The 27,600-nt window shown below is 39.4% G+C and overlaps 1 protein-coding gene across 1 annotated transcript in view; it reads left to right on the top strand.

Moving 5' to 3' along the window:
• The first annotated feature begins 2,213 nt into the window (after positions 1 to 2,213).
• The window catches only part of LOC143854872 (GDSL esterase/lipase At4g26790-like), a 39,496-nt gene continuing 14,109 nt past the window's right edge, over positions 2,214 to 27,600 (top strand). The window contains exon 1 of the mRNA XM_077364994.1: positions 2,214 to 2,508. The gene's annotated coding sequence lies outside the window, so the exon portion shown is untranslated. The remainder of the gene's footprint in view (positions 2,509 to 27,600) is intronic.

Genomic DNA, 27,600 nt, shown 5'->3' on the forward strand with positions numbered 1-27,600 from the left:
CGAAATGTCATTATATCCAGATTGTGTTCTCGGTATGGAACGATTTTATTTTTCACAAATCAAACGATCTTGTTTTCGCACAAAATTTTGTATGCTGATTTATTAGACCATATAAAAATATTTTATGATGTTTCTAATTAAAATCAGGATGATTGTGTGTTAATCAAAATTTAATTAACCCGATTTTGTGCGAATTGATCGCTATTGGTGAAAGATGGAGCAAAAAGGAGATTGGGCCTCAATTCATGCATGAGATGCATGATCTTTCTATGGATGTTATGTTCTGATGTTTTTATATTTTGGTTTGTAATATTAAAGTCCACAATGTAATTTAATAATTTCAGCTTTTAAAGTACACCCTCTGGGCAGTTAGGCGGACGACTGGTTTCCCATGGAGATTGATGACGATGTATAGATTACTTAGGCTAGTGTATGACACTAGGGTAGTTTATATTTATTTGTCCAAGAGAGGATGAGATCATTCTCTTAGAGCTCAAAAGATGGATCGTGGATACTGCGGCATGGCAATGCTCCAGATGGACTGGCAGATGGAGGCAGATTCGATCCAAGCAAAGAGGGACACACTTGCTAATGTTATTGTGCTTCATATAATCGGGCAAATCAGATTACACTCCTTTGGAAATTCGCTTTGAGGCCAGCGAAGTTTCCCTTGTGCCGTTGAACAAAGTTGCACATAATTCACCCTCAATTTGGTAAGATGGTGTTGTAGGGATTCCCTTATTCAAATAAGGTTAGTGGGAGAATCCCTATGATCCAAGATGCCAAATTGGGTGTAGACACCCTCATTTTGCTACACTTTAACCAACAATAACCTAATATATTGATTCGTGGAATTTCATTGGTAAAGTATGCATCCTCAAATTTTTCTGAAAACCAAAATGATAAAGAGATGTACCTGGTGAGATGATTAGATCCAAAAAATTGAAAAATACCCTGATTGGTGAATTTAGTGTGTTAAATCCATGTGAGAGCCCCTCTATCATGGATTTATATGTTTTAGGTCATTAATATCTCGATCTGACTTTACGGATCATCAATCGGGACAAAATAAGCTAGGGTCACTTCACAGCCCGGGACCTGATTCCATTCCGAGACCCGATTTTCGTAAATCGTTAGATCAAGGGCAGATCTTGACCTGAGTGTCTTTCCTTACTAAGAATTTGTGATCATTTAGTCAAAATAGGATCGATCAAGGTTAATCTCAAATTCAGATTAAACATTGGGTCACTTAATTGAGCAAAAACCCAATGAAAAGTCACGGATCAAGGCGGGATAAGCGAGATCCGTCGAAATTGTCCCGTTAAATCATCAATATCAAAACTTTCTAATGTCTCAACTATTGTCAATATCATGGTTTAATAGTTTTAACCGTTGGCCCAAAGTTGATCGAATCAGTTGGTTCGTTCGGACCACCAATTTGCTCGATCTTTGAAAAAATGATCTACCAACGGAGATCGAAGGCTCGCATTGGTCGAAAATTCTGAAAACAGTTTTCTATGGCAATATTGGGCTTAAATGAATGAGAAAAAATAAGGGATTTCAAAGGTGAAAGAATTATCGGAGTCGGATGCCAAAATCTCCGGAAAACGACATTTTTCCGTTTTCGAGATAGTTCTCTTTCCTCACCCTCTCTCTCCTCTCACCACACGTTTTCCCAAGATTGGGAAAACGTGGCTTGTTTCCTCCTCCCCTATTGTTTAGAGATTTGAAATGATTTTGGGCTAATTTTACAAACTTTGGAAAAGAGGCATGTGTTTCAAGCTTATTAGTCAAAAGGATTGCCTAAAACTAAAAGAGGCAAGTGTCATATTCTAATTGAGTAGGGAATCATGCCAAATTTCCAGCATGCACTCCTCTTTTGGACGTTTCTAATTGTTCTTGATTTAATTCTTTATTTGCAAAATTTTGTTGGGACACTTGGCCTCATCTTATTTACTTCCCTTTGCTTCCTAGTTTGTGCAAACAATCTCCACCATACAAGCTCCTTCTATTATAGAAGGGGATGTATTTTGGGCATCTAACCCATACGTTTCACAAGTTTGGGAAAGGAATTCTCTAGATACTTTGATCTCATCCTTTTAATCCTTTCTAAATTGCCATCTTTTTAATCTCAACCATTGCTCCAACATAGCAACTCAAGGTAACCTTCACCTATAAATACCCCCTTTATTGGTCCATCACATAAGGGAGAAAAAAAAAACATTCTTAGCCTTCTCTCCATCCCCCATCAAGATCGTCCAATACTCCATTCTCAGTCTTCTCTCCATCTCCCTCTAAATTCTTCTAGTCCACCTCTCTTTGTTTGTTTTTTATATTTCGGCCAAAACATCTATTTGGCCTCATTCGTCTTCTTGGATTGTTTTGGGTTGAAATTGCACATCAACTAGGCATCATCTTGAGAATCACCATCAAAGGAAGCATCGTATCCAAAAGACTTCACAAGGGAATTCGAAACTCACGGGGGAGCAACATCAAGCTTCGAAAAAGGTAGGCCAACTTGGGATTTTCTTTTATTCTAAAATGAGGAAGCATACAAATTTCTTCAATTTACTAGAATTTTTGGATTGAGAGACTCCCAAATTCACAAATCTTAGAGAAAAAAAAGAAGTCTTTGTTCAATAAGATTTCAAGAAACTAAAAGAGAAGAAATTCTTTAATTTTGATCTAAAAGTAATTTGCATGCATCCTCTCCCCCCCTCTCTCTCTCTTTTTCATTTTTTACCTATAACCCAATTGAACCTATGTTGTGGATAATTTGCTCCTGTATGTGCTGTACACTTTGTGAACATGGCCCTTTTAATTCTAAAATTATCATGCACTATGTGAACCAAAACCCATGCACCGTGTTATGCATGTCCTTACAATCCAGCCCCAATTCACCCATGCACCTAACCCAATCCAGCACTAACCCGCACTCCTTGGCTACAACCCTAACCCACGCCCAATCAGCACCCTACCCCACCTGAGCCTTACCCAGACCCGAACCTAACCTCACCCCCAGTCTAACCTGGCCCCACGCTCTATCCAATCCCTAACCCCACTCAACCTAACCTGACCTACGTCCAATCCAATCCAACCTAATCAAACCCCACCCAACCTGGTTCAACTTGAAACTGTACCCAACCTAAGCCGCACTCCTAACCCGCTTCAGCCCCGCAAGCCGCACCCCATCGGCACCCCGAACCCAAAGCCCACGGCCTAATCAGCCTTGACCCCAACCCCTGGCTCAGTCAGCCTTGACTCAAGCCGCAGCCCACTCGGCTCACCCGACACAACTCTCCTGGCGGAACCCAATATCCCACCTCTCTTAGCTATTCTGCAATGTTATCATATCCCCATGACTAAATTAATCCCAATCGTTCATAGCTATTTCCTCACCTCCCCAACCATCAACTTTCATCCGAACCACACACCCTATATTCTCATCTCTATCCAACAGCCTATCCATATCCAATAGTCCCATTCTCACACCCCTTCACTCCATTCATCCGTGGCATAAATCTTAAATGCTACATCCCATGGCCCATGTTCTCATCTCATTCACACCATCAGCCTATCCATAGCATCATCCCACTGAACCATGTACCATCATCCCCACTGTTGCATAACCATCATGCCCATACATGCACATCCATTAGTTTCATCCTAGGCAAGCCGTATCACCTAAGCCCAAACCCCTAGCATTCGGCCCTAGCCCAAACCCCCCTAGTGCTTGGTCCAAACCCACCTCCCATGGCCTAGTCGGCCTAATCTAACCCTCACCCAAATCATGGCCATTCGGCCAATCATAGCCAAACCCCTACTCACATCCACTCAGCCACATCCCAACCCGAACCCAGCATGACCCAACTTGAGTCAACCTCTACCCAACCGAATATAATCCAACTCGATCCAAACAGATCAGCCCAAGCCAACCCAAGTTCAACCCGAGTCGATCCGAGTCAAACCGAGTCAGCCCTTGTTCAACCCAAGTCGATCCGAGTCAAACCGAGTCAGCCCTTGTTCAACTCGAGTCGATCCGAGTCAAACCGAGTCAGCCCGACCAACCAAAACCAACCCGATTCCCAGCCCTTCCAACCCATTCCAATCCAGTCCTACCCAGACCCAACTCAACCCCAACCTGACCATTTGGATCTAACCCGACCCATTTGGACCCAATCCGACTTGACCCAGTTCAACTTGAACTCGACCCAACCAACCAACCCAACAAAATCATGGTCTCATGGCTGAACCAAGGCCCAACCAGGTTCTGACCTTGTAACCAACCCCTCTCCATGGCATTCTTCCACCAACTTTCACTATCCCTCATCAACCATGCTCATGACTCATTCTGCATAGTTCCTCCCTATACCCCATCATACCCATAACACATGAACCATGCTATATCTTATGCCCAGCAACACATGTACATGAATGTTCTCAAAACCCAGCAGTGCGTAAGGATCCAGCCGAACCCAATTAATTCAAACCGAGTCATCTTTTTATATTCTCCAACCCAATCAAGTCGCAACCCAATGACTCAACTGAGTAACCGAGTTGTGTCCCCAACTTCCTAACCAAGTCATACTCCGCATAACCGAATCACAACCATTTTCGAAACCAATTTGTCCAGTTCAAACCAAAGTTAAAACCCACTAGCCAAATACCCAATGGTTTCAAAACCGATCTCGCTTGGCCTATCTCATAGATTCGCTTCTTGAATCCTCACAATCCAATTTCTTAATGATTCTTTCAAAGCTTAAATTCAAATCCAAATCCGAAGGCCCAATTCCAAAATCCAAACCTGAGTCTTTACCCCAAGATCTCATCTCAAATCTCAAGTTCAGTCGCACCTTTCTCCATCCTTCTCGTTCCCCTACACCCTTCTTCATCCCTTCCATTCCCCTATTCACTCTTTCCTTTTCCTTAAACCCTTTTTGCGTGTTAGATATTTTCTTTTACTTAGTTACATGATTAGTTGCATGTTTAGATCTCTTTAAATTATTCTTATCGTAAGCTTAGAATCACATGCTAGTTGTTTTGCTTTTTAGTATGCTAGTTGCTTTCTTTGCATGATTAGTTGTGTTTGTTAAATTTGGAACTCAAAAGAATTCAAAAGTCTTAAAAGAATCTAAGAACTTATAATCATCTAAGATGAAAAATCTCAATCATAAAATTCTTGGCTCTAAACTTAGAGACCATACTCTAGATTTTCAAAATAGAATTCTTAGAATCCAAAGTTCACAAATATACTAAGAATGTAACTTAGGTCCATTGCATTAAATCTAGGTTCATATAGCATAGGTCACTCCACTTCAAATTAATCAACCTAATTCAACTCAAAACAAATCTCATCAATCTTAAAACAATCACATAGGCACATAGGCATGTAGTTGCATGTAGGATGCACTCCTGGCCCGCATGAGTCTAAACTGTGAACGGCTAAAAGAATTAGAATGCATTTAGGTTAATAAAGTTCACATTCACCCCATTTAGGAAATGCATTGAAATTAGATCTTAGGATGCATGTCACATAGTTCACACATTAACAAAGAGTTGAATGAGCCATTTTAAATAAATTTAAAAGAGTTAACTTTTGGAATCGAAGACTGATTATCGGGCAGGAATGGTGCATGTGGTGGATAACTCCCCATACCTTCCATTCTTGTAACCAGGTAGCGAGTCTAGATTTCTGGTTAATTACGGGTCCTAGATCTCACATCTAGGTGGCAACTCTGTCAGTCTCTTTTGTGTGGAATTCGGATTGCCTTAGTGATCCCAAGTTCACATAAAAGATGAATTAAAATCAATAATTAAAATGCACACGCCAATCGCGTGGGTACGAGAGACCAAGAGAGGGCCTGGCGGCTCGCGCCCCACCCCTCTCGCGGGATCGGGTCCCACATTGGGTTTCATGGATTGTGTGGTTTTTTATTTCCATGGTTTGTTTGTTTGCTTTTCATGTGATGGATGGCATGGTTTGGTTTGCTATGTTTGTTTTACTTTTGTGCAATGGATGCCTAATCAAATATACACAATGGTGATTGTAAATCCCACATTAGATAACCCTCTTAATAATGTTAAGTTAATAAACGGGGTTAAGTTGAAACGACAAGACCTCGTGGCCTTCCATAGCCATCTAACCGTTGGCTAGTCTAGGAAATAGGACAGTCACATGCCAAAGCAGAAGCCGATCTTATTTCTTGATAAAGAGAATGTGCAAGATACATTAGTCACATGTCAAAGAAGAAGCTATTGTAGATTGCATAGCTTTCCCAAGCGGTGGGTATAACTTAACCAAGCAAAGGGTATTAACGCCCAAAGGATATACATAGTGCAATGCTTGGAGGCAAAACATAAATCAGATCTTAAAGGATTAGATGAATCCACTTATTCAAAGTTGTTGAATAAGTTTTCGATACCCATTGGAGAAATTATATTTCTCTTGATTCACGAGGTTGAGGGGCTCGTGAAGGAGACGTGCAATGGGCGGTTCCATCATAGATCAAAATCCCAGATCCAATGGATATGTCATGAAATTAACTAAAATGGTAGTTTTACTAATTATGCCTCTTTCCTTTGCGCGTAGATACCATGGCTTCATTCAACCCATTAGCTTAGATCCTAGAAGAAAATACGTTAAATGGTCGAAATTACTTCGATTGGAAAATGAACCTAATGCTAGTGCTCACAGCCGCTAAAGTTTAATGGGTTCTTACCACTGAGGATCCTGAACTACTTGGTCCCTATGCTCCTCAAGCAGACCACGATAGAAAGTTTAAGTGGCTTGAGGACAATGAGATGGCAAAGTGTTACATCCTTAGCTGCATGTCCAATGTGCTGTAGCAACAACATATTTGAATGGCAGTAGTCTCGGACATTATAATAAATATTTGTAGACACCCAATTTTGTCAAGGCAGTACTAATGATAGGTGTCACGAGGAAGAACCTTATGATGAGTCCCAGAGCACCATTTCGGTTTCTCTCAATCTCTCTTTAGGGTATGTTTTGAAAAGAAACGATTTTCGAAAGCCATTTTTTACAACCGGAAAGCCTGTTTTTACACAGCACCTACCTTTTCGGCAACCGAAAGCCTATTTTTACAAAGCACCTACCTTTTACGGCACAAACCGGTAAGCCCGTTTTTCACACGGCATTTCAATCGGAAAGTTAACTTTGGGTCGAAAGCTTCCGTTTTCACCCAAAGGACACTTCGTTTCCCCAAAGGCAAGCGATATTAGGTTCATTGGAAACTCCTCAGAATGAGGAATCCTACGGATCTGACCGTGTTCGAATCGGAATTCCATCGGAGGAGTTACGGATATTAGAAACCCACCGATAAAAAGACGAAAAATCACAATGGGGAAAAGATGAAACATCGTGCCTTTCGAGAGATGATGTCACCTGGGTGACACCAAATTTCAACTTGGCGAAATTTGGTCTAAATGACCATTTTTTACCCTCGTCAAACCTATAAATAGGGGAGGGGGTAAGAGTAAAATATAGGATCTCTCTCTCTCTTCCCCCCCCCCCTTTTTGGTTTTTTATACCCCCCTTTTGGTGTATACACCCCCTTCCGTGTATTTCCAGCCCAAATACCCTTATGAAATCAGAAAAAAATCTTAGTTTGTTTGCTTTTAGAAGAGAGAAAGTAGAGAAACTCTAGGTAGCTCACAACGGGCGTTGGCATTCTACCGAAGGTTTGAAGGTTCGAAGCGACATCCTTCAAACAGCACTATTGTTCTACCGAAATCTTGGCAAACCCGAAGTCCTTTTGAAATTCCAAGGGTAGGCCCGAGTACTATTCTAATGGCAACTTATGAGGAGGGAGAATTTAGGTTACTAACAAGTTTTAAGCTTTTGAAAACTCTAACCCAAATTTTAAGATTAAGAGATCAAAAATAAAAATCAAGCACACAAGTTAAATCCTAAGTGCAATGCAAATATAAAGCAAGATATAAGAGAGAGTGCACCCGAGATTTAAACTGGTTCGGTCCTCCAACGTGAGGCCTACTCCACTCCACCAACCAAATCCGTTGATGGCTTCACTATTTGATCTTCTTAACTTCGGCGAAGATTGGTACCGATTCAAAAGCTTAAAACTTGTTAGTAACCTAAACTCTACCTCCTCATAAGTTGCCATTAGAATAGTACTCGGGCCTACCCTTGGAATTTCACTTGGTATTAGAGCCTTGGCTCTTAAAAGATTTTATTTTCTTAAAAATCTTTGGTAAATTTTTTTTTAATTTTAACAAGGGAAAGATCATAAGATCGTTGGCAACTTTATAATTGTGAAATGGCAAACACAAATGGAACCGGACTTCCGGAAGGCCATTCCACAACTAGACCTCCTTTCTTTGATGGGTCCAACTATGGACATTGGAAGACAAGGATGCGCATCTATCTTTTTTCGATAGATGTGGAGCTTTGGCATATTGTTGAAAATTGATACACTTTGCCTTCCAAGCCATTTGAAGAATGAAATGTTGTAGAGAAAAGGCATGCAAATTTAAATTACAAAGCTATAAACTCTTTGTTTTGCGCCTTATCTACGAAGGAGTTTAATAGAGTAGCTCGTTTTGATTCCGCCAAGGTTATTTGGGATACTCTTGCCGTTACCCATGAGGGAACATCACAAGTAAAGGATTCCAAAATAAACTTGTTAAAGAGCAAATATGAAATGTTTAGAATGGGTCAAAATGAAAGTATTTCCGAAATGTATACCCGATTTTCTAAAATATCAAATGAATTAGATAATCTTGGTAAATCTTATCCTACTGATGAGCTTGTGGGTAAGTTGCTTAGGTCACTTCGTCCACATTGGGATCCAAAGGTCACCGCCGTACAAGAATCAAAGGATCTCAAGACGCTAACTATAGAGGAGCTTGTAGGATCTCTTATCACTCATGAGATGCTTCTCACTAGCCGACAAGAGGAGAAGAAGCCAAAAGAGAAAGAAAAAAAGAGTAGATCCTTAGCACTCAAGGTGCAAGTGGACTCATCTTCCTCAAATGAGGCGGATAGTGATGAAGAAGAAGCTTTGAGAAAATTAAAAAGCTTATGGAGAAAGAAGCACAAAAAGGATAAAAAGAAGAAGAAAGAAGAAAGTGAAGTAGAAGGAGGAATTAGATGCTATAATTGTAAGAAGACGGAACACAAAAGACCGGATTGCCCTCTTCTCAACTCATCTTGCTCGAAGTACAAGAGAAAGAAGAAGGATTGGAAGAAGAACAAGGGTCTTGTAGCCGCCTGGGATGCTTCTAGCACTTCGGGAAAAAGCTCAAGTGAAGGGGAAGCTAATAAGGATGATCTTTGTTTCATGGCACTCACCCATGAAGATGAGGTAAATTCTAACCCCTCTTGTAATTCATCAAGTAGTGATAGTGGAAACATATCTTATGATGAATTGTGCATTACCTTGCATTCTCAAATTTCAAAAAATAAAGTTCTTAAAAAATCTATTTCAAAATTAGAAAATGAACTTGATGTTTTGAAACATGAGTCATCTTTTTCCATATTTAAATCTCAAGCACAAATTGAAAATTTTAAACTTGAGATTGAAACCCTTAAGGGTATTTTGGATGAGAAATCTTGCCAATTAGTACAATTTCATAATGTGGCAAGCTCTTCCAAATCTTATAAAGATGACACTAATGATTTTCTAAATCAAATAACCCATCTTCATAATGAAAATGAAAGGTTAAGATTATGTTTCCATGGATTCCTAAATGGTGATAAAATTATTGACATAATCTTGAAGAAGGCTAGTCATAGACCTAATCATGTATTATATGATAGGACTAGTCTATCTAACCCTCATGTTAGACGCCATTATTGTGGAATCAACGGTCACTACCAATTCCAATGTGCATCTAAGATTAGGGATTGTGGTGGAACAAAGAAAGCTTAGGTTCCCAAAGCCCCCATATGATTCTCTTCATATGTGTTTTTAGATTAGGGGCTTGCACTTGAAATTGAATATCTTTTTATGGTTATTTACATATCCCCTCTTGTGTTGAATAAAAACTCTAAATAGGGGGAGTTCTATGTTTGTCTTTTTCTTTGAAAAAGGGGGAGCTTAAAATTAAAAATTTTATCCCTTTGATTTTCTTTTACCCCATCTTTTTTATTGATGCCAAAGGGGGAGAAAAATCTAGTGTAAGAAAATATATGTGTGCTTTTATTCGAAAATCTCTTGTGCTTGTCATCATAAAAAAGGGGGAGATTCCAGACTCTTGTTCTTCTTCCAATCCTTCTTCTTTCCCTTGTACTTCGAGGAAGATGAGTTGAGAAGAGGGCAATCCGGTCTTTTGTGTCCCGTCTTCTTACAATTATAGCATCTAATTCCTCCTTCTACTTCACTTTCTTCTTTCTTCTTCTTTTTATCCTTTTTGTGCTTCTTTCTCCATAAGCTTTTGAATTTTCTCAAAGCTTCTTCTTCATCACTATCCGCCTCATTTGAGGAAGATGAGTCCGCTTTCACCTTGAGTGCTAAGGATCTACTCTCTTTTTCTTTCTCTTTTGGCTTCTTCTCCTCTTGTCGGCTAGGGAGAAGCATCTCATGAGTGATAAGAGATCCTACAAGCTCCTCTATAGTTAGCGTCTTGAGATCCTTTGATTCTTGTATGGCGGTGACCTTTGGATCCCAATGTGGAGGAAGTGACCTAAGCAACTTACCCACAAGCTCATCAGTAGGATAAGATTTATCAAGATTAGCTAATTCATTTAATATTTTAAAAAATCGGGTATACATTTCAGAAATACTTTCATTTTGACCCATTCTAAACATTTCGTATTTGCTCTTTAACAAGTTTATTTTGGAATCCTTGACTTGTGATGTTCTCTCATGGGTAACGGCAAGAGTATCCCAAATAACCTTGGCGGAATAAAAAAGAGCTACTCTATTAAATTCCTCCGTAGATAAGGCGCAAAACAAAGAGTTTATAGCTTTGTAATTTAAATTTGCATGCCTTTTCTCTACAACATTCCATTCTTCAAATGGCTTGGAAGGCAAAGTGTATCCATTTTCAACAATATGCCAAAGCTCCACATCTATCGAAAGAGGATAGAGGCGCATCCTTGTCTTCCAATGTCCATAGTTGGACCCATCAAAGAAAGGAGGTCTCGTTGTGGAATGGCCTTCTGGAAGTCCGGTTCCATTTGTGTTTGCCATTTCACAATTAGAAAGCTGCCAAATATCTTATGATCTTTCCCTTGTTAAAATTTTTTTAAAAATTTACCAAAGATTTTTAAGAAAATAAAATCTTTTAAGAGCCAAGGCTCTGATACCAAGTGAAATTCCAAGGGTAGGCCCGAGTACTATTCTAATGGCAACTTATGAGGAGGGAGAATTTAAGTTACTAACAAGTTTTAAGCTTTTGAAAACTCTAACCCAAATTTGAAGATTAATAGATCAAAAATGAAAAATTAAGCACACAAGTTAAATCCTAAGTGCAATGCAAATATAAAGCAAGAGATAAGAGAGAGTGCACCCGAGATTTAAAGTGGTTTGGTCCTCCAACGTGAGGCCTACTCCATTCCACCAACCAAACCCGTTGATGGCTTCACTATTTGATCTTCTTAACTTCGGCGAAGATCGGTGCCGATTACAATTCCAATTGCCTTTAACCTTGGTGGCAATCCTCACCACGGAGAGTGGGCTCCGCTTCTCCGAACACTCACCCAAATACAATCGTTTTGATAAAGAAAGAAAGAAACAAAAAATCCCTCACAAGGGTTTACAAAGTTTGAAGAAGATGTACAAATTTGAGCCTATGATCCAAATCCTAATTCTAGAGGATGAGAGGCATAAACAAGCTTGATTCTCTCTTAGGATATTCCAATAGGTTTTTAGAGTGTTAGGATTGATAATTGGGAAGTTTAGAGTACCCATATATATAGAAAAACCAAATATGACCGTTTGAGGGGCATAGTGGTAAATCTGGCAAAATCCCCAACGGCTATAATTTCTTCCCGAAATAGTGGTCTCGGAGTTCCGGGAATACAAACAGAAGTTGGAAAATGTTACTGGTCCAAATCTCGGAGCTCCGAGGAATCTCTCGGAGTTCCGAGCTCGGAGTTCCGAGAAGCCTATTTCCAGCAGATTTTCAATTCTATTTCTTATTCATTTAGGCTTCCAACTCTACACCAAGTTGGGATTGTTTATGAGGGTTCCATAAGTGTTGGAACACCACAAGGACAATCTCTTAAATATTTAGGGTGTGTGAGATTACTTTATTTATGCCTCTAAACGCCGAAACTAGGATTGGATCTTTACATTCTAAAACGACTTCGATCTTCAATTGTGATGCTTCAAGTCTTCGTGCGTCTTGGATCTCCGATGTCTTTGGCCTTCCGAATGTGGTCCAATGAGAGCTTCTTGGCCTCAATCCAAGCAATCTTGTCTTAATACAATCATGATCTATAACTTAGACAATCAAACACATTAGTGATATAAAATCACTTGTGTATTGGAATCATCAAAAGAAGATGGGAATGCCAAGGTGGGAACCATTGGGCTTACACCTTTCTTCAACACAGCACCGTTGTTCTGCCGAAATCTCGGTAAACCCGAATTCCCTTCTCCAATATAGCGCCGTTGTTCTACCGAAATTTCAGTATACCCGAAGTCCCTTCGTCAACACAGCGTTGTTAACCCGCCGATTTCTCTGCAATCACGAAACCCTCTCCTTATAGAATAGTGCAGTCACTGCCTATTTCTCCTCAACTTTTAGTAAAATTACATTTATTTAACAGCCTTATGTAATTTCTTTTACAAAGTAAGGTACGAGGTGGTGACATTATAAGACCCCGGCTCCCATTGCCCAGATTTTATAATACAAATTCCTCTACTTTTCTTTCACTTTCTGCAATTTTCTTTATAGAGTAAGGTACGAGGTGGTGACATTATAAGATCCCAGCTCCCATTGCTCGGATCTTATAATATAAATCCCTCTACCTTTCTTTAACTTTTTGCAATTTCCTTTACAGAGTAAGGTACGGGGTGGTGACATTATAAATCTCCGAATCCCATTGCCTATGATTTATAATATAAATCCCTCTACCTTACTTTTCGTACTGTCTTTTCCGTTAGATTTGTTGACCTGATTGTGATCAGTTGCGAGATCTTTCGGGACTCATTCTACAACATACGATCTCAATCGGGATAACTACCGCTTATTTTCGACCTTTTGTAAATTCACTTTATTTACATCCTAGAATTAAGCATAATCTAAATAAAGGATAAAAAGATAAGTTAAAATTCTTCGAAAAATGCCAATCTAAGTCAAGAGACCAGATTCGTCCAGGCAAGACAGGTGCCTAACACCTTCCCCGATATAACCATAACTCATACCCAAATATCTGTAAGGACCATGCCTTAACAAACAGAGCAAAATATAAGGTTCTAGGCCCAGACCAAAAGAACCCATTTGGTTATTGTTCTTCCAACAAAATTCGAGTATCGATACTCATTTCTTTGGAAGAACAGACACGGGTCCTAGGCCCTAACCTAGGTGGCGACTCTGAGTTTCTCTTTCTTGCAAAATTAGGATTTCGGCCCCGAGTCCGCCAGAAACGCAGATCAAACTAACACTCCCTTAGAAGCCGATGTGGTGATCCCCTACCGTCCTGCGCGCGAGGGAAAAAACCGGCTCCCACAGACTGGCGACTCTGGTGGGGAGTTGACATGATAATTTCTTTTAGCAGACTTACTGAAAAAAAGAGGTTATAACTCTGAATTGACTTAACTTGGCATTTTCAAAAAATTCAACCAGATAACTTGACTTTCCCCCCCTTTATTACGGTTATCCTTAACCCGATGTAGCCTTTAGGCGTATCTGCAAGTTGCGAACATTTCGCAAGTTGTGGATGCACCTGACGTGCGAAATAAAACAAGTGTTAGATTTACTTTCCAGTACCATATGCTTGTTCTGCAGTGATTGCAAGAGCCAATGCTCAAAATTGCCGCCAATTGAGCAAAAATGCCCCAGGAGGCACCTAGCCTTACATATTTACTTTTATGCAAACACATGCACACACCATATTTTGCATACCTATTACTCTCGGGACTGACTAGCTCTTGGAACGGATTCTGTAACATTTGGGATTTCATCACCCGGATGCTGCTGGTCTCGCCTCCATTTTGATGAGAAAGCACCACCTTTTTGCACGTCGCCCTTGTGGTGGCGTTAAAACAATGATGTATTAAACTTCCCGCCGCGCTGGGGAACACCTGGCAAGGGTTGTTTAATCACTTCGGCAAGGGCATGCTCAGTTTAGAGTTAGGCAACGCATAGGGCATGCTCAGCTTAGAGTTAGGAAACGCCAAAACCAGTTACTGTCGAGAGATGTGAGCGTCTTCCCAAAATAAGAATACACTAAACCTCTGGCCCACCTCGGGCATGTCAAGCGAGTCTAGAAAGGTGTCCCCGAATTGCCATTTCTTGCTGGGATGTCATTACCCTAGCCCGATGCACAAACGGTCACAACTCATTTCACCCAAGATTAGAGGTTATTTCATAACCTTTAGCTTTGTCTAGAGTCATGTTTGCAAACCTATATCATTACATTCCTTGGATAAGCAACCATTGTACCCTAGAAGGATGTTCGTCTTGCGGTTAACACGCTTAACCAAAAGACCCTCATTCTGGTCCCATCTTGAAAAAGTTGTTATTTCTCTTTGAAATTGTAACCCCTCAATCATCTTCCTATCCAAATCGTCTTGGTCTCAGCCTCGCCATGTTCTACTGCTTTTTTGTGTCTCGATCCGTCCTCACTATCATTATAGTCAAGATGGTGAAGCTTTGCTCACATAAGTCTATCTTTCCCTAGACTTGTCCCGACCACCTCGGTCAAACCCTCTTTCAAGCTGTCTTCTCACACAGGGATAGACCTTCCCCGACCTCTGTAATGGTCAAAAGCGGCGGAGCTCTGTCCAAATCAACTCTTCTTCTTGTACGAAGATAATCTTGTCATGACCATTGTTATGGTCATAGTACCCGAGCTCCGCTCAATCCAAGTCAGTCTTTCTGAAAGGTTAGACTCATTCCGACCAACCGTTATGGTCAAAGAGTGGCAGAACTCTGCCCAAATTGTCTCTATTTTCCTCTGGGAAGATAGCCCCTTTTTCTGACCAATGTCATGATCTCAATTCAAGCCATACTCAGGTCATGTTGTCTTCACTTTTGAAGACAATCTTATCCCGACCATTTTTCATAGTCAAAGCATCAGGGCTCCGTCCAAATGAATATGTTTTCTCATGAGAAGATATACCCCCCTAAACCTTTGTCATAATCAAAGTGTCGGACCTCTGTCCAGTTGTCATCTCAAAATCAGGGTTAGGTCTTTATCTCAACTCTAATCTTTCTAGAGGTGTCCTCCCAATTCTCAAACTGCAGGGCCAGACTTTGCTCTCAACTTCTCGCTTGTCCAGGATCCATCCTAAATTTGTAAAAATTACAAAAAAAAACTACCAAAAACAAATGTTTTACCGATTGTTTTACCGTGTTTTTTACTCTTTCTTCCGTGTAGATAGATCATGGACCACCAGGAGGAATTGAATGATTGGAGCCACAACTTCTACTCCATCGAAAGTTTTGACATTAGCCGATGGTTTACCAATCCTTTCGATCAGTTCTTTCCTTTCCTTCCCTCCATTCAGGTCGATTGGAGTCTCCTCAGAGCAGCTGCTCAATGCTGAGATAAAGACAACCATGTCTTTCGATTCGGATTGGAAGAAATCTGTCCCACCTATGAGGAATTTTGTACCTTGCTCGGGGTACCAGAGGAAGGACCCTCTGTCAGGCCTATCATCAGGCCAGGTTATGTGCAACAAGTCAAGCGACTTTTCTATGTCCAAGGGCAAGACCCTTCAGACTTCATGACTTCAGAAGGAATTCTCGTCAACCAGCTCATTAAGATCTTTTATCCCGTTCGAGATATAAGAGATCTTGCTTACCAGACGGCTCGACACAAGGCTCTCTTGTTTTGCGTCTACGCCAAATATCTCAAAAGGCAAAGTTCCGGTGAAGCTTCCTTTCATATTCTTAGTATACTGGATCAGGTTCCTGAGAAAGCCAATCCAGTATCTATCATCCTAGCCGAAACTTTGAATGGATTAGACAAAGTCCGAGAAAATCCCGCCCGTCAGTTTACAGGCTTCCCCATCCTTCTCTTCATTTGGCTTTGTTTGAAACTTTACATTGCCACCCCAGGTTCACAGTTGGACGTCCGCTACTCAATTTGTACTCTTAGTCCTCCTACCTAGTAAGTTGGAGAGTGAACACTCATCTCTTTAATTAAAATATCAAATCACTTTGGCGTCTAGCCAACATCTTCACCATGATTAGCCATATGTGCCTAGTTAGGGGAGCATGGTCTGCTAGGCTGTCATTTCTTTTGGTATGACTTGATTACTCCTAGCAATCATGCATTTGTAGCCCAAGGGTTGATTGTAAATCATTCACCTCTAAATCCCTTGGTGCTTGAGTTGGACAGCCCTTTGGATTCATAATTTGTATGAGTCACTCACAAAGGGGGAGCTATACATGTGTATTGTCTGTCCATCCATCTTATCATATGATGTTTGATGTGTATACTGCATCACATATGATAAGTACACTCATGTGGAGCCCCATTGCTCCATATGTGTTGTAGTTTGGGTCTTGACTTATGCCTTCATGTTGAGATTATCTCTCATGTATGTCAAGTTCCTTTGGCCTGACCCTTAATGTCATATCCTTGTAGGCTTTATACTTATCTTGGATGAACTCATGTGATTTCATCATTTCTAATGATAAGTATCTTGTTCTAGAGTCTCAAAACTCTCTAGAACTCTCCTTCATAGGATAGTGCTTAAATTGATCGTATCATTGCCTATGAAGTTGTTTCTTATCATGTGTTTTTTAAGATAAAGATATCCTTATCATGATAAGATCTTGTGGCTGTACATTAACATTCATATCTATAGCCACTATGTATTGCCATGCCTTACATTATAGGATTTACCAAAGGCTATGACAAATACTTAAGGGGAGAGCTGATGGCCTGAAGAACTTCAGTAGATTGATTTGCTCATCAGCAGGCTTGTCTGTAGAAGAAAAGACCAATTCAGATAATTGGTCATTCACAGCTTGTCTACGGTACTTGTCTCCCTCCGTCATGCTAGATGTAATAAGATAGTAGATGTACACAATTTTTCTTTGTCCAACTCGACATTCTTTCCACAGTGAAGGATGAACATAGACTAAGAAAATTGATAATGCATGACTATAGGCTGGCATGTGCATTTCATAATTCCTCTCAAAGATGACATTTTGATGAGATAGAGGATTTAAAACAAGTACCCAATCTCTCAATCCGGGAAGATTTGTAAAGATGCCACTCTTACATGGAAGAAATGGTCAAGCATTGATCTAAGCTCTTCTAAACATTCATCAGTAGAAGAGTTCCGGATAGAAGAATGCGAAGTTCAATTTTACTTCTTTCGAGAGATTTTCAAATACCACTTTTATCATTTCAAGAGATATTAATTGAAATATGGTATCAATCTTCCGTCATTTGCTCATGTATATGGAGCATTATAGTTGTTATATATATATATATATATATATATATATATATATATATATATATATACACACACACACACACACACACTAGTAAAAAACCCTGTGAAATGCACGGGCCGACAAAGAACTATACGGACCACATCATAAGTTGATCCAAACCGTCCATGTGATAGAACACAACATCAATAGGTTGTGGCCGTAAAATCATTTCCATAGGTTGATCCTATCCCTCCAATCTATAGAGGTTTTCATAATTAAAAAAGCATAAAGGAGGGGGGTAGGATTGAAATTATGTGGCTTTAATGGGTGCCTTTGTTAAAAAGCATAAAGGAGGGGGTAGGATTGAAAATATGTGCGTTGAAGGTGCCTTTGTTAAAAAAAGTAAAAAAAAGTGATGTGTAATTCTCATAGAATTTTGAGAGAAATTCAAATAATTCTCTCATTTTCTCTTCTGCTATATAGTATATAGATATGAGAAAACAGTTTCTACACGCAAGTGTAGATAAGTTATCTACACACTAGCTTAAAATACAGTGGAGGCCCACATTGTTTGGGTGATCGAAACCATTCATTTGATTGGCCCTCACATAAATAGGGTGTCCACAAAAATTCAGCTCCATAGGATCATCCTAACCCTTCGAACCATGGAGGCAAAAAATGGATAGATTTGTGAAAGTTTATACACGTCCATTTTAACTCCACAAATCGTAGGGTTGGGATGATCCTATGGAGCTGATTTTTTGTGGACACCCTATCTATTTGAGGGCCAATCAAATGCATGGTTTGGATCACCCAAACAATATGCGCTCCACTGTATTTTAAGCTAGTGTGTAGATAACTTATCTACACTTGTGTGTAGAAACCGTTTTCGCTCTCTCTCTCTCTCTATATATATATATATATACATGATCTTTTGTTGCAATGGATGTGTACCTCATTGGTTTCATTCTCTTATCCATATGCTTATTAGACTATACTCTCTTCATTGTCATATCTTTAGTCTAATAATCATCCATTCGAATTCAAATGGAGCAAAAATTTTGAATGGTTAAGGTGATTTTGAATCAAGGGCCTATGTGCTTGGAACTCACATTTAGACTGGATGAACATAGTCAGGGGGGAGCTTACATTTTCATATGTGTAAATCTCTAAGAGTAAGCAACTTAAGATCTCTAAAAGTTATATTATAGTTCAGAGCATATCCATGCTCTGGAAGAGACTTATCTGCTTACTGTCCAGAGATTCCCTCATGAAGTAACTAGTGAACCTAAATGGTTGTATCATAGATCTAAGTATGTCCTTGCTTAGGTAGATACTTACATGCTTAAAAAGTTGCTAATGGATCCCAAGTGTTCAAATCATTCACCTTTGCCATCATAGTGTCCTGTCATGCCCTATCACATAGGCTTCACATAGGGCCTCTGACAAATTCATAGGGGAAGAGCAAAATGGTTTCTTATTCATGTTTATATAGACCGTTGTGATGTGCTCACATGGTTTATTGCCCTATACTTGTGCTAAACTTGCAAAATCGTAGATCAAAATAAAAAAACTGCTTATCATGCACTGTACTTGATTTTTTCCTGCAAATCTTTATGATAAGCATTATATGAGTGAAAATGTCATATCATTAGTAGATTCATGGGCTACAGAAGTAATGTGTAGTATATATTCTTCATCTATACCAAACATAGAAGTGTTTTACACTGTCATTTCACATGTTTATGTTTGATTAGGCTTATCAATGCATTTCACTTTTGTTTTCTACTTTGATAAGCATCATGAGAGCTTATATGTCATATCATATACGCTATATATAGCTTACATAAGCTATCATTCATCTTGACACCCCACTTGCGCTTTCACTTGCATATCCCTACCTTTTTGCTGCTGCCAAAAGGGGGAGAGTTTTGGGAATTGATTAAGTAGTCCAATTGTATATGCACCATATGCTTTACATTATCATTTTACACATGTGCATATAGTGAGGGGGAGTATTGCTCTATTATTTATATCATATCATGCTAATTCATCTATTTGTTTGATATCTTCTACCTCCCTAATCAATTTGTTGGCCATCATAAAAAAGGGGGAGAATGTAAGCCCAAGGGTTCCCGTGGGTTAATCATTCACCTTACCTTCTTGTTTTGATGTTAGCAAACCAAATTGATTAGCATTTATGAACTAATGTGTTGCTTTGATGTATTGTGTTATATACAGGATTTTCATGTCATAATCGACATTACACAACTAATTTCAACACATGACTTGTGGATCAAGAAGTAAAGAAATAAAGAGCCTGCACCTACAGTGAAGACATCCTCATTTGAAGATGTTCAAGTCAAGAAGCTCAAATTTAAAGATCCCAAAAGTTCCTAGCAAGTGTTAAGAAGGAGCTTGGAGTTGAACTAGCCATTGGTGACACCTCATGCACCTTTCAACATGCATTGAAGATTGGAGAGTCACAAGAGCCAAACAAAGTCAAGAAGTTCACTCTCAAGTTGAAGAAGTCCTAGGAAGTGCAAAAGAGCGATACATTCTAAGAAAACTCATGGTATTCATTTTTAGAATGTATTTAGAGTCATCTTGATTTTATGTCAAATGCACTTTCAAAAAGGTTTTCAAATGGTTTTCATACTTAAGTTTTTATATCTTTGAAAACCATACACCCACTCAAAAATGTGTTTGAAAACCTAGGACGAAAGCCCAAATACCATGGCTGCCCCTGAATTTTAAATGTTAAAAAGGAAATTTAAACAGGCCGGTCGACCGGGGTGTCCCTGGCGATCGCGGAAGGATGGCTGGAATTCCAGCATCCTTCGAACAAAGGTAGGTCGGTCGACTGGGGTAAGCTGGGTGACCGTAGAAATGGTTCTGTGGAATCAGAACCATTCCGTCATGGGTTTGGGAGGGCAACCGCCATGGCTCGGTCGACCGCGGATAGGTTTATGAGCCAAATTTTTGAGCAAACAGGTAGCTCTCGCCGCGCGACCGCCACGGGGCTGCTCGACCGTGACGGTAAGAAATTTGAAAATTAAGAAGGACGCCGAATAGGGGCGGGCAAACTACCCGTTGGGGCATGCGCAGGTTGACTTTTTCAACCCTTTTTTTACAATTTTGCCCCCAAACGGTAATATTTTCAAATACACTATATATACATCATAAAAACCTATCTAATCAAGCTTTTGAACATCTAAGAAAGATCAAATTCCATTTCTTTGAGCCAAAACCTTCTTATCAAAAGCAAAACCTCTTTGAACTTGCATTTGCACATTTTATCAAGAGGAACTCCATAAGCTTTACATTTTATCTTCCTTGGAGTGATTATGAGCTAAAGAGTTGTAATCCGCCTGTCAAGAGGTAAGAGAGTTCTTTTATTTTTCATTTTCTTCATTGTATTTGAGGGTCTTCTCTTCGGCCCATTAAGAAAGGCGAAGGCATTGTGAGGGTCTACTCTTCGGCCCGTTGAGAAAGGAGAAGACGTTGTAAGAGGGAGTGTCCCATCACAAGGCTTCGTGCAGAAAGGATTTGTTCCCTTTGGAGTTGGAGGAGTAGGGTGTACAGCTTGGAGATTCGCCCTATTGAAGAATCTCATTGTTTTAGTGGAGCGCCCAAGGATAATCTCTACCCTTTTCTTGTATTTATGTTTTATTAAAACAGGGGTTAGAGTCTATAGGCTTAAAGTAACATCTAAACCCTAGATTTCACTATATTGATTATTTTAACAAGGGTTAGATTAACTAGTGCTTAATTAACAAACTAATTTCTATTAATCCAACTAATTAATCCCAAAAATTTTAATTGACCAATTCACCCCCCTCTTGGATTGTCACACATACATTTCAATTCCACATTTATCAACTTAATATTATTTAAGAGGTAATTATACGTAAGAGTATCAAATTATTTTATGCATGTTTCAATAAAACCATCCCATGGAAAAATAAAAAACACACAGGCATATATGCAACAAGCCATCCATCACATAGAAAATAAATAACCAAACCATGGAAATCAAATACAAACACATCCATGAACCCAATTTTGTATCTTGGATTATAAGGATTCTCGTACTGACCTTATTTGAATAGGAGAATCCCTACAACACCATATTACCAAATTGAGGGTGAACTATGGGCAATTAAGTTCTTTCGCACTAGGGAAATCCGCCGACCTCAAGGCGAATTTTTCAAGAGAATGTATCACTGATTTGCCTCATCAAATGACGACAACTAGGTCTATAGTTTCAGCATAGACGTCCGTCCTCCGTTGGATCGAATTCCACCACCATCCTCTAGATTACCTAGAGCATCGCCATGCCACGGTTCCTATGATCCATCCGTTGAACTCCGAAAGAGCGATCCCATCGTCAAAAATCTTGGACAAATATAAAATAAACTATCCTAGTGTCCTACTCTAGCCTGTGTCATCTATACATCAGAATTAATCTCCATGGGAAACCAGTCATCCGCACAACTGCCCAGAGGGAGTATATCAATGAAGTGGGAAATAAATTAATTACATTGCGGACTTTAAAATTTATAGACTAGCATTAATAAATAATAGATAAATAATATCAGAACCATCCATCGCATATAATTCATGCATCCAAATCACAAATTAAGGCCCAACATCCTTTTTGCCTAAAATTCATCAAAAGCGATTAATTCGCACAAAATTGAAGCTAGTTAATTATTAACCAACCATCCATAGGGGTGTTCATTATTCGGTTATAACCGAATAACCGAACCGAACCGAATTGGTTTGGTCGGTTCGGTTCGGTTTTTTTCCTTTTCGGTTTGGTTTCGGTTTTTTTTTTTGGAAATTCAGTTATTCAGGTTCTGTTTCGGTTATCACAAAAAAAATCTGTTAACCGAATAACCTAAATTATGATAACAACCATTATTTTTTCAAAAAACATTGCTATATGGACATTCCATAGGATGATCAAAACCGTCCATTTGATTGATCACAACTTAATTAGGTTGCGCTCAAAAAATCATTTCGATAGGTTGATCCTAGCCCTCCGATCCAATCCGAGATTTTGCTTTTTTCCCTCTTTTTCTCCCACTATTCGGTTATAACAGAATAACCGAACTTTTAATCGGTTCGGTTTCAGTTCGGTTTTTAGAAATTTCGGTTCGGTTTCGGTTATTGAAATTTGATAACCAAAATTGTTTCGGTTATCAAATTTCGGTCTATTTGGTTCGGTTATAACTGACCGAACACCCCTAACCATTCATGTCATTGATTTTCATAAAAAAAATTTGATAAAAACACTTTTTAACATGTTTCAAATAAGCACACAAAATTTTATGTGAAAATAAAAATGTTTGGTTAAGAAAAACTCAAAATGGTCCTATACAGGGGACTAAAAAGGAGAGCATGATCATCGGAATAATCTAAATGGAAATTAATTATTGTGATGACCAACCAAGGTTCTGATCATGCTACAAACATCCCAAATCATTATTTGAAAGGTCTATACATGGGTTATAAACTTTTCAAACAGTTTGGGATCAAACGGAAAAGATTCGTTAATTCCTGCATTGAAAAATTGTTCAAAAGGCCCAAACTAAAAAATTCATATCTCTGAATCCACGTGTCGGATTTCGATGATCTTGACGTGTTGGACTCGTATTCAAGCGTAATTTCCAATCATGTAAATAAATCATCACGAAAATTCAGCAAAGTAGAACGTTTCTACTAATCTTTGCAGAACAATCCCTATGTCTATTAAACCAAACAATAGGTGAGGAACCTCAGATAGCCGGGATAAACGTCCGCTCTCATAGCGGGTAACCGCATGATCACTCTTTGGTTCGTCAACCTCCTAATCTATTCCTTAGTTAGCTCTAATTCCACTTGTTGGAAGGGTTTTCACCCCAGGCAAAATCGCTATGTGCAGCGAAAGTAGAAGTAACATAGAATAAAAATTTCTCGTCAATTTTGTCCGTTAACCCAAGATCCTAGGGTCTAGTTGATCTTGTGGTGATTTAAATAAATTTATAAAGCAAGAAAAATACCTCACTTATAGCAGCAACAAAAAACTTCTGCATGATCTACTCCTCGAACAGCCCGATCGTTCCAAAGGCTACGAACCCGCAAGTTGAACCGATGGATTCCTTCAAATTGCATAAAGGGAATTAGAATAACATTTATTCTAATATGTGCACTGATCATATCAGTACCTTGGATGGGAAATTCAAATATTCATTATGGAGCTTTGGGTTTTCTAAAAAAACTTGAAGTTGAAGTTGAGAAAACTAGAAACTAGAAGAGAAGAGAGAACAAGAGAGAGTGAAAGAGCAAAACTTGGACGTTTTTGCAAAACCAACTGGATGAAATTTCCATCCCATCCAACATTAGAAGATGTCCACTTTTCCTTTATATAATGGTTTCCCCTACTTTTAGAGTTCCTAAAAATTCTCCTTAAATCTAGCATAATAAAAAAGTTAGTTTTAGTGTTTTCAATGAAGAAACTATGGAAATCCTAAATTATATGAAAGAGTTGGGCGTGTTTTCCTTTTGGGAGAGACGTTTACAACTTGTTTTATATTTAATTCCTAAAATCTCTCCACATCTTTCACTCACTCCAATTTAATATCACTTTTCCTATTTTCTATCCAACTAGATTTGGAAAATATTTAGTTTCCTTTTCAAATACAAAGATGAGTAGAAAAAGTGTATCCCTTTAAGGGGGATGCATTTTTGCATGTGGGGTTCACCCCTATGCAAAAACTAAAATGTTTTCCAATTTGCAATTGCATTAAAATTTTGTAATATCAAAATAAAGTCTGTATTTATTTAAACTACAAAATCCTTTTGAATTTAATTTAAAAACACAAAATTATCCCACCAAGGGGGTGGGCGAATTTGCATGGGTCCCACAAAATTTATCCCATATTAATTTTGAACTTTGGGTTGGCCACTGCGCCTTGGTTTAGCACCTAGCTTGATACGAAAGCCGACGCTGAGGCATTCCGTGGTCTTATACTCCTTCTATTCCTTCCTAAGGGTAACTCGTCCTACTTATCCTTAACGGGCATGGGCTGAAAACTGGTGACCCGTGTTGAGACGTTAACAGCCTTGACCACCGGCAGAGGAGGTATGTTGTCAACAACGACGAGAAGCATTCCTGCTATATTTGTTATTTCCCGACTGGTGACGGCGTGATGGACACAAGAGATTCTTCCACTTGAGGAAGCTGGTATCTATCCATTGCAAGAGCTTGAGTTGAAATGGAGCATTGATTGGCATGGGTCCTTGTAACGATGTTGCTTGGCTAAGGGTTTGTGGTGTTATTCATCTTTGGAATTGGTCTCATAGATGGTGCCAGTCTGATGATGCCGAAATCTAGTTCCACAATCTGTGGCTGGTAGAGCTCCAATCTGTGATTGAGCAATCCCAAAGTTGTGTCTCCGGGAGACCACTCCAATGCTCAAGTAAGAAATGTACACAACAAGAATGAAAACTAAGAAACATGTGAACTGAAGAGTAATTCCTGCTAGAGATTAGAAGATTGAAGATGCGTACCTTTGAGCGTGGGGGCGCTTTTATAGAGGAGGAGTTCACAATAGTTTTGGGGACTTGCCTTAATAGGAGTCTTTCCTTATTGAACGATTTCCCTTGGAGATAAACCCCAAGTTTCCTCATGGGAACTGGTTTCTATTTTGGTCCACCAACCTTACGGAGGAGTAACTATTCTTCACAAATACTTTCCCTTTAGAATACTTTCCTTCCTGGAGTCGTTGCTAAGTTGGAGCTATGGAGAATTCTTCTTGCACTTACGTTCTAGGAGACAAGCTAGATTTCCTGCTTAGGCTTAATGCCAAGTGTCAATCATCTAAGGGAAGAGCAGATTTTACGGGGTGCATTTTTCGTTGGTGGTGTTGCTCTTTTGCTAACAAAAATGAATTGGAATCAACCCAAAACCGAGGCAATTTTAATGTAAAGCCTCAATCCGAATTCCCGAAAATTGATCCCGAGTTGCACCCCTAAAAATGCTCATTAAGATCAATCTCAACAAGTGGCTGGCTACTTTGTTTTACTCTTATTCAATGTCCCCATCTACTTTAACTATTTGAGTCATCCTAACCATCCGATTAAAGGAGTTTCAAGGGCTGAAATTAAATACTTCAAAAAAGATGAAGTCTGATAGGGGTCCCGATGGACCCAGACAGTCCAATGGATAATGGGAATTTGAGACTAAATGAATGGGATCAAGACACATTACTAGGATCCATGGACACATTTCGGATCTCTATCATAGGATCCAAAATTATTTCCGATCAGATCCAAACAACTAGAGAACAGCGATGGGAGAGTCCTAAATCCAATTTGGGATTTGCTAGCGTCCATCACAGAAGGCATTTCGTGGATGGCATGTTGCGTGCGAATTGCCTTTTGTGATGGATGCTAGCAAATCCCTAGTAAAAGTAAGTCACGTATTTTTCCGAACCATTCCTATTATAAGTATGGGCAATGATAAATTCGCACCCCCTGGAGTATGCATACGCACCCCTTATAGCGTGACCTAACACTCTGCGCCATCCTCACTGCGGCTCTCCCTCACTGCTGCCACTCTCACTTGCGCTCCCACTCTCCTCTTCTGAGGATTTTAACCGTGTAGAATGTAAGTAGGACCTACTAGGACACTTAGATGTAGGGTCTGGTATTAAATGGATCGTGACCATGCCTAAGGGATGTTGTATCAGACGAACACACTGAATCTGATCAGTCTTATTTATAACGGATTTGAATGGATGGTAACCAAGACAGAGAGAATGTAAGTAGGACCTACTAGGACACTTAGATGTAGGGTCTGGTATTAAATGGATCGTGACCATGCCTAAGGGATGTTGTATCAGACGAACACACTGAATCTGATCAATCTCATTTATAACGGATTTGAATGGATGGTAACCAAGACAGAGAGAATGTAAGTAGGACCTACTAGGACACTTAGATGTAGGGTCTGGTATTAAATGGATCGTGACCATGCCTAAGGGATGTTGTATCAGACGAACACACTGAATCTGATCAGTCTCATTTATAACGGATTTGAATGGATGGTAACCAAGACAGAGAAGGATTCGTTGACACCCCTAATATTCAAAAAATCATGACCTTTAATTTTGCTTTATACAATTAAAAATCTTAATCACGTACAACTGCCAGGAGCCATGTGTACCTGAGTAGAGCCACTAAAATTTCCCAAACCATCCAAATTAATTTCGATGGTGATTTGTGAGCCCGTAGAAGTCCCAACATTTATTTTAAGAGAAGGACTTAAAACACACATGATGACGATTGTTGTGGTAAATGCTATGATCGATTGGCTGTACCTGCCCTTTGGATGAATCGAGAAGATTGCAATCTCGCTGCCCCGCTTACAAGTTAACGTTCGTGAACGGATAGAAGTGGCCTGATGGCTGCTAGAAATGAGAAAAGGAAAAATTGCCGAAGGGGGACTCCAAAATATGAGAATTGCCAACAGGGGACACAATTTTGAAAAATTGTCAAAGAGGTTTGATAAACCCTTTTTGACAGTTTGATAACCCCATTTAGAGGGTTGATAACCCCCTTTTGGAGACTCGATAACACCCATTTCGTCCCTCTCTAATAATTTTTCAAAATTGTGTCCCTTGTTGTTGGCAATTCTTGTATTTTGATGTCCCCCATTGGCAATTTTTTCATGAGAAAAATACGGCATGGGGATAAAGATTGCAAACTACTACGCGATGCGCGTAGTTTTGGACTTTAGTTCTAAACACGCACGAATCTTGAAAAAGTGGAGGAAAAAAGACATTGTTGTCCTTCCTGACACCACCATAGCCTAAATAGCCTCCTCAGATTTGTTGCACGAGAGTACACTTCAACATATAGCTCGCCTCTATAGAGTGGAAAAAATGTTGGTTCAACTACCTTAATAAACGATGCCTCGATTAGAGGATATAATGGTTCGAGTGGGAAAAATTCTAGCGGTATATTTAATAGCGTTGTCGTTTCTGATTGGGGCGATCGACC

This window comes from Tasmannia lanceolata, unplaced genomic scaffold, assembly GCF_043159265.1.
Source record: "Tasmannia lanceolata isolate RefF3 unplaced genomic scaffold, GAP_Taslan_0.1 ptg000003l, whole genome shotgun sequence".
Lineage (NCBI taxonomy): Eukaryota > Viridiplantae > Streptophyta > Magnoliopsida > Canellales > Winteraceae > Tasmannia > Tasmannia lanceolata.